We start from the raw sequence: 14,550 nt of genomic DNA on the forward strand, positions 1-14,550 counted from the left end.
ATATTTCTTTCACAAGCTGTTTTTATACTTTTGATGCCTTCACTTTGAGAATTGCGATCTCTTTGCATCCGCTACGGGAATCCGATTTTTAGAATTTTTGATGATTGTTACGCTTTGTTAAGAGGTAAACAATTAAAATATCTTTTTATTTTTGTTAAAATCACGGAATTTATAAGTTTTAAACGAAATTCTGTGCTTTTTAAGAGTGTCTTGAGTCAAAAAGTTAAATGCTGAACCTTATTCTGAATTTTATTTTATTAATTTATTTTTTTGTTACAATTATTTTAAATACTGTACCGAAATATTTCTAGTATAATTTAACATAATGTAGAATGGTAGATAAATATTGATACTTGAGAGAGCGATGTCCCCCCCCCCCCCGCCAAATATTAGACCACTCCAGAATGATTTTCTCGACATAGAAGAGGAAAATACCTAACTTTAAGTTTAATTGATGCAGTTTGTGCCATCTCTACATTCTAAAATTTCGTTTAAAAAAAAATTTTTTTTGCAAAATTATTTGATTTTTCACAAAATTAATTCATTTTTCACAAAATTATTTGATTTTTCACAAAAAACGGACCCTGTGAAAAATCCTGGACAGACCCCTGAAATGCTTCGTCAAATTTCCACTCTGAGAAAATGACTCCTGACAAATTTCACAAGAATATGGTTTTTCTTTTGTGTGTGTCCTCAAATGCTTCGTCAAATTTCCACTCTGGGAAAATGACTCTTTACAAATTTCACATGAATATGGTTTTTCTTTTGTGTGTGTCCTCAAATGCTTCATCAAACTTCCACTCCGAGAAAATGACTTTTTACAAATTTCACATGAATATGGTTTTTCTTTTGTATGTGTCTTTAAATGCTCTTTCAAACTTCTACTGCGAGAAAATGACTTTTGACAAATTTCACAAGAATATGGCTTTTCTTCAGTATGAGTCCTCAAATGCACCCTTAAACTTCCACGATAAGAAAATGACTTTTTACAAATGTCACAAGAATATGGTTTTTCTTTTGTATGTGTCTTTAAATGGACTTTCAAAGTTCCACTTTGAGAAAATGACTTTTGACGAATTTCACAAGAATAGGGTTTTTCTTGAGTGTGTGTCCTCAAATGGCGTTTCAAACTTCCACTCTGAGAAAATGACTCCTGACAAATTTCACAAGAATATGGTTTTTCTTTTGTGTGTGTCCTCAAATGGACTTTCAAATTTCCACTCCGAGAAAATGAAATTTTACATAATTCACAAGAATATCGCTTTTCTTTAGTATGTGTCCTCAAATGCTTCCTTAGACTTCCAAGCTCAGAAAATGACATTTTACAAATTTCATAAGAATGTGGTTTCTCTTTAGTATGAGCCCTCAAATGTACTTTCAGATGTGAAATGTAATTAAATGTCTTTTCACAATGTTCACAAGACTGATTTGTCTTGGACGTTCATTTGCATTTTAAGCTTGAAGTTTTGATTCACAAGATGCACTACTTAACTTTAGGCTCACATGCATTCCTTTGATTGAACTTCAATCTAAAAATAGAAAACTATTTTATTCTAATGGAAAAAAAAAAGCAAATGCTTTCAGTTTTCAAAACAAATAAAATTTTTATTCTTCGTACAGCTAATTTTGTTATGGAATTGCCCTGTGGCATACCTAAGGACCTGCTTTAAATCAGGGAACGTTGATTTAAATCAGTTGATTTTTTTTTTATAAATTAATTTCGCATTTTTAGAATGTGTTGCTCTAAATCTAACTATGGGAAGGTGGGGCACCTTGGGACACTTTTTAGGTAAAGATTTTTAGAAATTTTACTTTCATACCAATTTTCACCAAACTTAGCTGAACATGCAATTTAGACATTGCTGCTTCAACAAAAATTAATTTTACTCCATTATTTCATCAAATTAAATTTTCATTAAAAAAAATTAAAAAGTCGTTACACCGTCTCAACGTACCCCACTAGGTGGGGCACCTTGGGACACAAGCAATAATCGCAATAAGTGTCATCTTAAATAATTGAAATCTCATTACTAATAACATTCTCTGCTGCAGTTTCAACAACAGACGCATCAACAGCAGGGAACTTCCTATTTTCTTTTCTAGATCTCACAATTTCTGTTATTTTATTATTGTAATACTTTTGAAATGAGCTTTTTCTGCACTTTACATTTGTGGAGCAGCTTGGGACAGTGTCCCAATCTGCCACATTTAAGATTGTTATTATATATTGTTACAAATTCTGTAAATAGTAATTATTTTTGTGTTTAATTTGTCGTAATCTAGCTAAATTTGGGCGTTTATTCCATTGTCTTTCATCTAAAATTATTGTAGTAACGTAACCTGTAAATAGTTTCTTGTAATGAATATACAACCCCCTGACATTCGACTGAAGTATAAGGTCCCCCTACTTTTTCATTCATAAAATTTGTGAAGGAATAAAAAGAAAGTATGAGATATTTGTAGAATGTTATCGAAATGAATAAAAAGAAAGTAGGAGATATTTGTAGAATGTTATCGAAACTTCTCAATGGAACATTGTGGAAACTTTTCAATTATTTATAAATAGCCTCTGCGGCATAAAAAGTCAGTCTCGATTGAGAAGTTGTACTGAGAGCGAATTAGCTCTGTTTATTGTGGGGCATTTCACTGTGTTTTTTTTCGGATGTAAATACGTGTGTAACCGTCAAGTTTACGGTGTCGATTGACATTTGCTTAATTGCTGATGATTAATTTAGCAGTTGTTAAGGATCTTTCCTGTACATAGTGTAAATAAATCTCCTGCGTTTTTTTCTCAAGAACTGTGTCGTCCTTTCAAGAAAGTTGGAAGTCGCACCGGATCGGTAACAATATCAACTTTTTAAAAGTTATACATAGCTACATAATACATTTTTTAACCTTAAAATTATTGTGAAAGGTCATGTTATAATTCCCACTTGCTATGATTGAAATTATTCCATTCGCATTATGAAATCCTAAATGCGAACATTTCAGGGAGTTCAATTTGGAAATTTAAGAAATCAACAAAAGTGACATCATTGAGTTAATTTCTTGTTGTTGTTCGAAATATTAACTAATAATTGTCTTTGCTACTCTTATTCTATTTATCTCATCCGAAATTATTACTTGATTTGATTAATTTCATCCCCATTATAACATGCAAAATGAGAACGTTTTCATGGATTTAGTAAAAAAAAAGTAACCAACAAATGTTTTTGGTTGGTTAACTCTTGTAAATATTACGATAGTATTTACCTTACGTTTTACATGTCGTCACCTCAGAGCAACAGTAAGACATCCAAACCCAGAATTAGCAATAAAATATCTTACTGTTGCTTTGAGGCGACGATGTGAGTTCTTAAAGCATTCAAGTTGTCTTTCAATGTTTAATTTTACAATAGAAGGTCGAGTTTAAATAATTGTTTTATTTATGTAACACTCATTGACCTGTGAAAGTAGTTGTTTATATCATATTGTAGTTATTTTTATTTACCAAATAGCATAAGCAAGATCATTTAGTTAATTTCTTGTTTTTTGTTGTAAATCTTAATGCATCATTTTTCTGATGCTATTTGTTCCATTCATCCAGAAAAGGATTATTGATCAGTGTAAATAAATATTGCGTGATAATCATGTGATTATTATTACATTTAGTTGATTCTTTTAGTGTTTGTTATAAAATCATGAAAGGTAAACATTCATTGGCTTAACGCAGCACTTTTATAAAACAATAATAATAATAATTTAAAAATAAATAAACATGAATGGGAAAAAAATTTAAAAAAAAGAGGGTGCCGGGGGATTTTGCGCCATTGAGCTTGGGGGGGATGGGCACCCCTGTATATTCCCAGTAGGGCTGGGCAACGTAGGAATTTTTACATTGTGATGCATCGCCAACCTTACATTGCGAGCAGTTCCAGCAGTTTAAATTATTCTTCCCGCTACAGGCAGCACCCCCCCCCCCCATTAGGCGTTCTTTTTCTTGCAAAAAATCCAAGCTCTTGTCAGATATTTCCCAAATTTGGCACGAAAATTAACCTATGGGAATTCAAACATCAAAGGATAAATGTACTAAATTTGTAATAGATCCGACAAATACAGGACTATGCAGGGGGATTCCCCTTGCATAGCGGGGCTAAACCGGGGAAATTCTCGAGCATCAAAGGAATTCTGTGGCGAATTTGGAAAAGATCTTATAAAAACTGGTTTTTGAAAAAAAAAAAAAACTCAGACCCTTAATAGCTGGACAAAAACTACCCAATGAGAATTAAAGAGCATCAAAGAACGAAACTCTGTGCCAAATTTGGAAAAGATCCGACAAAAACTAGATTTTTTACAGGAAAACCCCTCTTATGGGGGTTTAGTTAGATACCATGGGGAGTTTATGAGGCCGGATTAACGTGCGCGGATATTCGTTCTTTTTTTTTTTTTGCTTTGATAACAAAAAAAGTTTGGATGTAAGCAAACTGGTGGAGCACACTGATCTATCGGTTTACAGGTTTTTATTCTAAACCGGTGTAATGATGTAACGTGTACTGTACATCGGTGTGTTTTGCGACGTATCCATGCATCGCCCAGCCTTAATTCCCAGAGATCATTTCACATTGTTTTTTAACTTGAATCAGCAATAATTAGTTTTACATTTTAAAGAAATTGTCTGCCTGTATTTTTACGTTAATGAAAATTTGTTTAACATCTTTTATGTGCCTCTTTTTTCAACAAAAACTTGCCTTCTTCTTTTTTTTGGTTGGGGGGGGGGGGTTGCATGCCCGTTATTTCGATTTTTTTTCCTATTGTGGAAGAAGGTGTGTACTCTTCAAAAATTTTATAGAAAACCAACTAAAACCACGGCCTTTCATACGTAAAGACATAAATATTCAAAAATCAAGGAGGTCAACCCCCATGAATGCCCCTCGTAAATGACAGGCCTGTGAGCGTGACTATACGCATCAAAGTGGGAAATTATGGTGGTAAGATTCTGAAGTAAAGATTTGACTAAATCTTATAAAATACAGTCGAACCTCATTAAAACCAACTGACACAGATCATTAAAATTGATTATTTTTAACAGAATTCGTCTTATCCGAAAAACAATAAACAAAGGGACAGGGATTACAAAAAAGTCTGTTTTAGAAGTAATTCTTTTTAAGCGTGTTCAAATTAACGACGTTCATCTGTATTCTCAAAAAAAAAAAAAAAGAAAGAAAACTAATTAGCTCAAAAAAGAAAAAAGAGAGAGGAAATAAACTCAAAAAATTACTAAATTAACATGCTCAAATATGATGAAAATAATTTGACGGAACTAATACTTTCGAAACTACAAAAATGATTGTCGATTTGACGAAATGTTCGCTCGGAGCATATCCCTGGAAGCGATTTCGTAAGAAACGAAGAAAATTTCGTCAAATTTGAAAGTCCATTTCTGAGAGTATACTGAAGCGCTAAAAGAGATGATCCCGCAGGTTGCTCCTGGCAAAGAAAACTTTTTTCTACTCAACAGTTCTATTGATATAGCAGGGATCTGGTCAGAAGATATGTGGGTCCATTTACAGACCCTTCACAAAAATCTGATCAATCAAAACGGTCCATTCACAAAAATCTGATTAACTGGAACGGACCTTTCAAACTGTTTATTGAAAGAGCAAATCTGAAAACAAAATAATGCATATTTCCCGTGACAATTTTTGGAACCTTTTTAAAAGCCAAATTAAAAGGATCAGCTTATTCAAAATGTGCAAATTTTGCAAAGAAAAAAATCGGTTGTGATGTTCCTGCAAGCGATAAGTAATTGCTACTGCCAAATAAATAGAATGCTTGTTGTTTGTATCTTGGAAAGAATTTAACAGCTGAAAATAGGTTTGGTTTTAAATAATTTTGTTTGTTTGTTTTATCACAGCTAATGAGCAGCGGTGTTGTTGTAAACGTTTCTGAAAAGGCGTTGGTAAGCACTTTTCTCCACCCCCCCCCCGCTCATGATTTAATAAAACAATAATATTAATATATATCAGCAAACTGAACTTAGAACTGCCAAGAGATAGTAAGGTGGGGGAAAAATATGATCGGATTTCCAACTTCAAAATTATCGCCACTTAGCGTCTGGCGCTTAACCTTTACAATGACTTGATTAGAAAATATTCTCACCATTTAACCAGCTTGCAATATCTGCTTTAACTGTTATTTTGGTAGAAAATTATATGGGTTTGATTTTTCGATGCCAACAAGGAAGATTAACTTTAAATAAACTCTTTTACTTATCTTTTTTTTTTCTTTAGACGTCTTTGAGAAATGCAATCTTTTAACATCCGATATAAGAATCAAATTCTGTTCTTTTTTCAAGCTAACTTTGCTTTATTAGAATGCAAATAAATGAAAAGTCTCATTATTTTTAATAGAACGCTCATTTCAAGTTTTTAAATCAAAATTTCATTTTCTTTTATGAGTCAAAAATTAAAATGCTAAATCGATATTTTTTTGTTTTTTTTTGCTTCAACTGTGTCCACAGATATTAATTATATGTTTATCACAGGACTCTAATATGCAATTCGAAAATAATTTTATCAAAAATATTTCCTTTATAAGCCGTTTTTATACTTTTTGTGCCTTCACTTTGAGAATTGTGATCTCTTTTCATCCGCTATGGGAATCCGATTTTTCGAATTTTTGATGTTTAGTACACTTTGTTAAGAGGTAAACAAATAAAATCATGGAATTTATAAGTTTTAAATGAAATTTAAATGAAAGTGTCTTGGGTCAAAAAGTTAAATGCTGAACTCTTGTCAGAATTTTATTTAATTATTTATTTTTTGTTACAATTATTTTAAATATGGTCGTACAGAAATATTTTTATTATAATTTTTCATAATGTAGAATAGTAGATAAATATTGATACTTGAGAGAGTGATGCCACCCCCCCCCCCCTCGCCAAATACTAGAAAAACATCCCAGAATGATATTCTTAACATAGAAGAGGGAAACACTCAACTTTAAGTTTAAATGATGCCGTTTGTGCCATCTCTAAATTCTAAAATTTCGTTTAACATTTTTTTTTTCTTTTTTGCAAAATTATTTGATTTTTCACAAAATTAATTTTTTACAAAAAATGGACCTTGTGAAAAATTCTGGACCGAACCCTGCATAGTATTTCAAGGGCTCTAACTGCGGAGGGGGGGGGGGGGCTTCCCCAACGTACTAGATTAGACTACGAAAAAGCATTCTGAATTCAATTAACTGTTACTGTGAACAGAATTAGGGATGCACCGGATAGTGTTTTTGCCGGATACCGGATATCCTGCACCTCCTCATTAGCCGGATTCGGATATTACAGTTGCTTTTAGAATCATTGCTTGTTCACTTTTTTTTACATGCTGCTTCAAAAGAATAAATCAAACTTCTTTCACACATCATTTCTTTAAAAACATATGATTATTGAACAGTTTTATTATTCAGATTTATCTGAACAATAAGTCATAATTGTATTTAGACTTGCAGGATGCAGGAAAAAAAACTTTGTAATAAAATTAAATACAGTGAAGCACCGTTCATACGTTTTTGAAGGAACTGTATGAAAAAAGCGTACAAACGAAAAAATGTATAATAGGTATTGGTTAATGTGTATTAGACTTTGCAGGGACCAATTTTAAAAACGAAAAATTGATAAAAACGCATAAAAGAGAAACGTATAAACGGTGCTCCACTGTACATTTTCTTGTTTCCGGGTCATTTCACGGTATTTTTGACATTTATGTAGAGTCCGTAAAGTGAACTTTTTTTTGCCATAACTTTTTAATTTACTGTTTGATTTGCAAATTATTTTAATTTGAGTTGGTGTGGTGGTAGGAAAAGCCCAAAATAAAATAATATGCCAATCAAACAGTAAATTAAAAAGTTATGGTAAAAAAAGGTCACGTTACGGAATCTACATAAATGTCTTAATTACCGTGAATGACCCTTCGGGGGGGGGGGGGGATGACCCCCCCCCCCCCAGTTTTGTAAAAACATCAAACAAAATTTTGCTTTGAAATTCTTTTCACGAAGAACAATACACATGTAAAAATTTTCTAACACACAAGTAGAAAAAGAAAGTATTAAAACAGGCTATGTTCACTTTTTTTAAAAACAAATCAATGAACTTAAAACTTAAAATTTTATTTTAATCCTAAAAAAAAAAAGTTTTTTAAAGTTTCAAACTAACATCTTAAATTTATTATTTAGATTTATGCTAAGCCCGATCGTATTCTTAAAAGAAGATTGATGAATTTATGCTTCAATTCTTTTTTCTGGGTTAGAGAAAACGGGAAAACCCTGGTTAGGCTCACCCCAGTCAGTAAATTTTTAAGATGAAGAAAATGCCCACACTTGTATGATTAAGTGGCATGTAAAAGATCCCTTATCTGGCTTGGATGCTCTCGCAAGGGTCGGAGTGCGGCATTAAAAAATTAGGACACAATTTTGAAAAAAATGTTGAATATTTGTAGGAAAAGAAATATTATACTTCAACAAAACCTAACTGAGCATACAGTCAACTCTCGTTTATCGCGGTTAATTCGTTCCAGACTTGACCGCGATATCTGAATTTATTCTGTATATATTTTTCTAATTAGAGCGCATAAAACTTACTTACGGCGATCTAAATAGGTTTTTAATCATAGTTAGAGACCCCTAGACATGAAACAGCACCCTTAGCCACCATTACATTTCTATTACTCAATATATTGCACAAAATATGAGAAAATGAGATATTTTAGAAATAATAGATATTACATTGTTAGTTATTGGGATATAAACTACACACACACAGTTCTTATACACTACTACTAATCTATGAAAAAGCCTCAACTTGTTCGATGAAGAATCAATTGCCCATTAGTGACCGTAGGTACCCCCGTCTTCCTCTACATTTACGTGTACAACTTAAAAAGCAAGTACATTGTTGAACACCATTTACAGATGTATTTAGCCCCTTGTAATAATACAGTGATTTATACTTTCCAGTTAGTGCTTAACGGTTAAAATGGGATTCCCTACACTTTCTGCGGCGATTTTATACCTCCACATAGTACAACTAGCCCCTCAGACCTTACTTAAAAGACATATACTATGTTATTGCTTTGTAGAAAATGTTTACACGAGCGCATAAAAAAGGCTATTTACTATATTTGAAAAAAAAATATTAAAAACCACAATGTAGTGAAGTCGCGAAAGTTAAAGCGCGAAGTAGCCAGGGACGACTGTATTCGTTTTTTTTTTTTTTTTGGGGGGGGGGGGTTCATTAGATTGCCCTTCCCTTTCTGTAAAAAAAAGAGAGAAAAAATGTGCACAAGGTCTTTTTCTTTCTTAAATGAAAATCAGCAGCAATTCCCATAATCGCTCTATCATAAAATATTTGCATACTGTGCATTGCTTCTTTTTTTCTTCTTATCAAAAGACCAGAAGAAATGTGTCACACAGAAAAATAAAATTCTTGATTTGCGAAACAGAAATTCTTGGCCATAAGACTAATTACTAAGCTAACACTCTTCAATTCAACGTTGATGAAATATTTTTCTTGAGCTGGAATACATTCCGTAATTTTTTAATTGAGGGGGGGGGGGCAAGAGGGGTTTTGGGGAAAAATCTGTTTCTGAATCTCAGAAATTTTCCTTTTTTGCCCTTAGAAAGGGCTAAAATTAACCACCTCCTCCACTGATTTTTTTCATTGGTCCTGCAACTCTTCATAGTAAAATTTATGAATGGAAAGAAATGGATTTCCTTACCTTTATATATTGTGATGAATAAAATGAACTCGTACATTCCTCAGGAAAGTTAAGATGAAGTAGCTCCGGCAAATGAAGGAGCAGCTCGTAGCTTTATATTGCAGCTAATTTTAGGTCGAACAAACATCTGTGAAAATAAAAGGAAAGCACAAATAATTTCTCGTTGAAAACTTTGAATAAATTTAAAAGACAAGTAAGTTTAAAAGATTAAATATTTAAATAAACAGTCTAAACGGAACTGATGTGATATACCCTTGGTGACTTTTTCCTGTTTGCGCCAAAGAAGTGTCGCCAAGAGAACGATGTATGACAATATATGTCCTACATGGTTTTTGGCGCTGCTTTTTTGGCACCAACAGCTAATAATTTACGATCAACAAATACTTTAAGAAGACAATCATTAAAACAACAATAAACATCGCGAATATATGTAAGAAATATATCAAAAACTAACTATCTAAGAACACAATACTCAAAAATAAGTACATTTACCTTTTTTGGATTCTTTTCCCTCTACCCCCGCATCAGGACGTGCACATATGTCCCGCTCTCCTGGAAATTATCCTCTTTTTTATTATTATTATTATTAGGGTAAAATTATTAAACTGTGTTAGTTTTGACAAAAACCCCTTAAAAACTTAGAATTATTCAAATTAAAATCTCCCTAAGAGCAGAATATATGTGCAGCTACCTCCACGGACACACACGCGAAAAGAATTAGTTCATATCTCTGCTTTCCAGGTGTGTTCTGCAGGGTTACTAGGGGGCTACAAAAAATGTTTTATTGCCAGCGTTGGAGATTTTCGAAATGAACTAAAAATTCAATCCTCGCCAAGGGGGGCGGGGGGGGTATATCACATCTGTACCAGATAAATTTTTAGTTAAACAATACTTATCATTATGTTTAAGAGCTGAAAAGATAGTAATATACAACCATAAGTTTAAGTTACTTTAAAGTTGTGAGTTTTTAAACTTCGAGTTCTTTATGGACTTACCTCCTTTTTGATAAAATATTGAACATATGAATCAAATTTTACACAAAATAAACAAAACACTGAAATATCACAAAAATCTGGAATAAACAAGGTATATTTTTTTAGAAATTAAGAGGTTTTAAAAACGGTTGGACAGAAAACAGAATAGGATGTACAGTATTTTCACCATCTTACGAAAAACTTTAATATTTCTTACTCTGTACACAGAAATAGAAATACAGGCAATGTAAAATTCAAAGAAAAGTCTTGAATAAGCAGGAATTCAGTAAAAAAAAATTAATTACTTGAGGTTCTACAGTAGTTGCATAGCAAAATGAAATACAATAAAGTAAAATGCAAGAAAAAATGCAGTAATTAAATATGAACAATAGATTTTATCACTCGAGAAGTTTCTTTGCTTTAACTGTTGGTAATCATGGAAACTAAAAAATCTGAAACTTCACGATTCTTGGGTTTTGTCGTCTTTTATATTTTTCTTCGGAAAATGCTGAATTTTTCACCTCCCCCCCCCCCAAGACAATTTTTGTGCTTTGTCGCTATACTTACGCTACAGTATGCTACAAATACCCCACATTTTCCCTGAAAAAAGACAAAAAAAAACTCACATTTTTTTTTAAAAAACCCAGCTAAAGGGTTTTTTTTGGGTTATTTAAAAAAAAAAAAAAAAAAACAAAAAACCCTGGGTTCATGGGCTTAAAAAAAAAAACCTGTGTTTCTGCCAACTCTGCATTTTAATTGGTAAAAATTCAATTTTTCCAGTTTTCCATAAAATTAAAGGGGGGGGGGAAGAGTTTTTTCCCAATTTTGTAATTAATATAAGACAAATTTTTTAGATATCTTGCAAAAAGTGACCTTTTGCCCAAAGTATCATTTAAAAAAAATAAACAAGTTGTAAATAAGTAAAATACTTTTGAATGCTCTAAAAGGAGACAAACCTTAACTGAAAAAAATGATCTAAAATCTTCAAGGATAATCTAAAAATGAATTTGCTAAATCTATTGACGACGCTTTTTACCACTATGATTGTGCTGGATGCTAATCTTTTTCAACTAATGCAGCAGGTTATTATATCGATGGAAAATTGTGAACAAAAACATTAACTATTAACTGAAACACATAAGACAATTAGAGCAACCGCCGACTAGTGGCGAGTAAATCATGCAGTTCCTCCCCCCCCCCCCCCCGTTGGTGTATGAAACGTTTTCTCTCTGCTAACACAATGCTACGTTTACTCCAGCAAAACTTAATTTTTGTATCATAATGCACGAGTTGTGCACTAATGTTGGATCCAATAACAATGAAATTAGAATATAAAATAATCAACAGAGCAAAACGTGATGATAAAGTTTTAAAAAACCAAAAGAATTCTTTCATTTTTGGCAAAGTAGCTTTCATACCTATTGAACCAAAATAATCGTTTCTTCGCTTAGAGTAGATGATTGCTTGGTGTGATGATTGATGCTGTATACTTCAAAGCTTTGACAACAGTTGCTTTAAAAATAGTAAAAAAGCGTTGTAAAAGAGGGGCCTCTCAGATCTTTAAAGAGGAAAACGAAAAAAGAAAAACAACGCGCAAAAAAAAAAGGATTCCGCGCCAGAAGCAACCGCGCAAACAACTGTTCACAGTTGCAGTTAACTTCCCTAGAACTACTTCCTATTCCTATTAAGGTTGCGTTCGACGAGCTCGACCGAGAGCGACCGGTTAGTTAATCACGTGACAGCTAATGATCACGTGCTCCGATCAACCAATCAACTGCTTAGAATGGTAACCGCCGTGGTAACCGATTGATCATGGAACGTTTCGGTTAGTAACCAGTTACTTACCGGTAGACCAGTGAGTTTCGTCGAACGCAACCTAAGAGTCAACACTGACTACAACTGTATTTATGTCGAGAACTGCATACTAAGTGCCTTGCCTCCATTACTTTTTATAACGATAGATGACAGCACCATCACCGGATCGTACAGTTAATGAGAATTTAGAACCAGTCCAGGAGCTAATAGCTACCTGGTGCTAGCACCCCCCGAGGTATCGTTTCACTTGGAGGACATTGAGACCACGAGCGTATTTATCGTCGCCCAGTTCCCTTTAATGACGACGGTGGGTCTTCGACCATCGAGGTTCGAACTCAGGACCCTCCGGCCCCGAATCCGACACTCTACCGATCGGGCTACCACGGCCCCGCATATCCTTCTAGGCACTATAATTACGTACCCTTTCATTGTATGATGCCAATTGAAGAGGAGAAACAGCTCGACAGCATGTCAGGGGTCTAATAAAACTGAAGTAAAATAATACGTAACTGTGACCGTTTCTATCTTTGGACACACTGATGGCGCGTTTGAGTTGTTTTCGTTTTATCTGTTGTGTGTTTTCTTGAATTTATTCCTTCTTAATCTGCTTGCATAGAGTCTTTTCATCTTTAGTATTAAGCGTAAAGGAACATCTTTTTCTGTCACATCGCTTTTGAATGAAACTTTAGTTAATGTATCGATATACTGTTCGAATTTCAGAGGATGGTAGGACGGTGATCCACCGAACTTTTCTCAACTATTTCGTTATCTTCAAGCTAATTGTGAAAACAATTGTAAGTAATATTTTCTGAAATTTAACTTATAAAATTTTCTTGAGTAATATTGAAATTCTTTTTTTTGTGTGTGTGTGTGATCAAATATAAAACTTGTTTGTAGCTCAACTCTGGCCCACCATTTAGGAGTGGGTTATCGCCCCTCATGTAATACATAGGTCACGTACATTATGTGTACTGTGCAGGAGTCAGTGCCCTCCCGTGGGGCTCTTTCAGCACCTTCTGTGGGGCTGCTGACTTTCTCCCTATTTCTGTGCTTTTTTGTTTTGAAGCTCAATATAGAAATTTGAAAAAAGGAACATTTCACAAGAGTATGAAGTTCATATGCAGAATCTTTGTCAAAACACACATTTATGTTTTAAGGTAGTTTGCAAAATAGCTACTGCTGTACAGCCTCATTATCGTAATGACTGTTAAACAGTGTTTGGGGTCCAAGAAAGCTATTGCATAACTGGTGATTATTTAATCGGGATAATATTCTTGTGATGTTATTTGTTCAAAATACAAGATTAAAACTGCTCATGAGAATGAACGGGCAAGAAACTGGTCCCCCCCCCCAAAAAAAAAAAAAAAAAAAAAACTACTTTTCCAGTTCCCCAAAGTTTTTTTTTTTCAAAGATCTGGTGCTTTTTTTTTTTTTTTTCTGAAAAATTTCTAATTCGGTTCTTTGATGCATTTGTTTTGTAAAAAACAAAACATTAATATTAGAGATGCGCCAAATATTTGGTTTGGATTTGGTATACTGCCTATTTGGTAGACAACCGGAATATTCGGTCAGGCCTAATGGTCAGCAGTCGGCAACCAAATAGTAAACAAATTTAAGTGTTAAAAAATTGGTTAAAGAAATTAATATACTAATGAATGAAAGTTATTATACAATACCATATTACAAGATTAATTCAAATTGTTTCTTAAATTTTAACTAATGTTTGAAAAAAAATATTCCACTCTGCATTTTGCAAAATTTTAATATTAACTTATAAAGTTTCAAAAAAAGAGTAAATAATTAAAAAAATAAAATAATTATGGTGCATATCATAAAAATAAACCAGACAAACATGCATTAAAAGTTTTACGGAAATATAAAAAAACTTTCTGAGATATCACGCGCAAGATCCGGCACCTGAGAAAAAGAGGCTTAAACAGCTGCTGTCAACTTAAATCTCTAGGGGGAAAGTTTACATATTTTTACGATAACTTGAAAAGTTTTTTGTGTCT

Source organism: Uloborus diversus, unplaced genomic scaffold (assembly GCF_026930045.1).
Source record: "Uloborus diversus isolate 005 unplaced genomic scaffold, Udiv.v.3.1 scaffold_982, whole genome shotgun sequence".
Lineage (NCBI taxonomy): Eukaryota > Metazoa > Arthropoda > Arachnida > Araneae > Uloboridae > Uloborus > Uloborus diversus.